The following is a 2,110-nucleotide window of genomic DNA, read 5'->3' as shown; positions in this document are numbered from 1 at the left end:
AACATCTTTGTACGCCTGGCCTCCAGATCATCACGAAATCGCTCAGACTCTCTGCATCTGCAATTTCATCTCTTCTAATCTAAGAAAGTGCTCCCCCAAAGTGCTGTCAACTGGGGGCTGTTAATGCCGCAAGCTGGACTTTGAAGAAGTCCTATGGTTGAGGAATCTGTCCATCTTGAAAGCCTTCGCGGCCTCATAGTCTATACTCCGGCTGCGCTTCTTGTGGAGAGATGTGTAAGAAGTATCATGGTCATCCAGAGACCAGTTGCGATACCAGCATTATCACTTATGGGACCATATGCATCTATGGATAGACAGGTGGCAATGGTACAAAGAATTCCAAGAGGTGCAACTGTGATCCCGTACATGGCTGCTAGGGTATGGTTGACATAGATGGCAACAACAATAGCAAATATTGGAACAATTACAGACTTGTAGCCAAGTGCCAAACCAAATATGACATTGGTAGTAGCAGCTCCTGTCTTGCAAGAATCAGCAACATCCTGGACTGGTCTGTATGTATTACTGGTGAAATACTCTGTAACGTAGCCAATTACCAACCCTACCCAAAGCCCTACTCTAACGCAAAAAAATAGTTTCCAGTTTTGAACCATGTTTGCACCACCGTTAGGATCATATATGTAAAACGTGGATGGTAGTGCCAACAAACAAACAAAAGCTGCACCGAATGTCATTAAGATGGTGGATATCAGCAACTGTCTCTTCAGTGTAGATTCAATATCCCTTAGATTTGGGATCTCGAACACATCAGTTGTGAACAAGGTTGTGATGAGGCATGCCACAATGCCCATAGAGCTAATGAGTAGAGGGAAGCACATAGCAGTGAAGTCATGATTTGTGCCAAATGATGACATGGAAGCCACAACAAGAGTTGCGCAAGAAGCTTCAACAAAGGAGCCAAACAAATCTGAACCCATTCCAACAATATCTCCCACATTATCACCCACATTGTCAACAATGATCGCTGGATTTTGCGAATCGTCCTCTGGGATATTCCTTTCTACTTTTCTAACAAGATCTACTCCAACATCCATATTTTTGGTATAGATTCCACCTCCAACCCTTTCAAATAGAGCCACGAATGAGCATCCAAGCCCATAGCCAGTGATGGCCTCAAAAAGACCCTCCCAATCATCCTTGCAATAAAGCTGGAACAGTTTTATAGTGATGTATAAAACTATGAGGCCATTAGCAGCAAGTAAGAAACCCATCACCGAACTTGATTGGAAGGCGATTTTGAATACTTTGCCTATCCCTTTTCTGGCTTCCAAAGTTGTGCGAGCATTCGCATATGTTGCAATCATCATGCCCAAAAATCCTGACATTATGGACGTCAAAGCTCCCAATATAAATGCAATTGTAGTGAAAATTGCTTAAAGAGAGCTAGGGCACATTCCTGCTTTGGATCGTATTTGCAAGGCTGGGGCTTAGTACTGAACCTTCGCACGAGAATATAGACCCTCATCAGCTGGAAAGAATATAACCGAAACAATGTATCATCAGCTGGAATATAGACGCTCATCAATGGAATAACGAACGAGGACGATCATAATAATGAACGAGGATGATCATCATGAAGCATGGCAATATCAGCTTTCTGGAACCATGTTCAACATGAAATTTAAAACCTCAACATTCTCGTGTGAAGGTTGTCATCTACCATGACAAACCCAGATGTAAGCAGCCCTGCTGTGCAGATTCTCTGGACTAGCATTCCCAGATCTTGCAGACAATCTTGGGAGATGTTCACTTTCACCCAGGTTGTCGTTTACCATGACAAACCCAGATGTAATCAGCCCTGCTGCAGATTCTCTGGACTAGCATTCCCAAATCTGCAAATTGTCGTCTACCATGACAAACCCAGATGTAATCAGCCCTGCTGCAGATTCTCTGGACTAGCATTCCTAGATCTTGCAGACAATCTTGGGAGATGTTCGGTGAAAGATGACAAACCCAGATGTAATCAGCCCTACTGCAGATTCTCTGGACTAGCATTCCCAGATCTTGCAGACAATCTTGGGAGATGTTCACTTTCAACCAGGTTGTCATCTACCATGACAAAACCAGATGTAATCAGCCCTACTGTAGA

At 43.5% G+C, this 2,110-nt stretch overlaps 1 pseudogene; it reads right to left on the bottom strand.

The window, feature by feature from the left end:
- Positions 1-200: 200 nt before the first annotated feature.
- Positions 201-1,346, bottom strand: LOC148011410 (pyrophosphate-energized vacuolar membrane proton pump 1 pseudogene; annotated as a pseudogene).
- Between the last annotated feature and the right edge of the window lie 764 nt (positions 1,347-2,110).

This window comes from Lygodium microphyllum, chromosome 28 (assembly GCF_053477565.2).
Source record: "Lygodium microphyllum isolate KBCC chromosome 28, Lygodium_microphyllum_v1.1.10, whole genome shotgun sequence".
NCBI classification, from domain to species: Eukaryota; Viridiplantae; Streptophyta; class Polypodiopsida; order Schizaeales; family Lygodiaceae; genus Lygodium; species Lygodium microphyllum.
The sequence above is the reverse complement of the archived record's forward strand: the minus strand, read 5'-3'. Positions and strand labels throughout refer to the sequence as shown.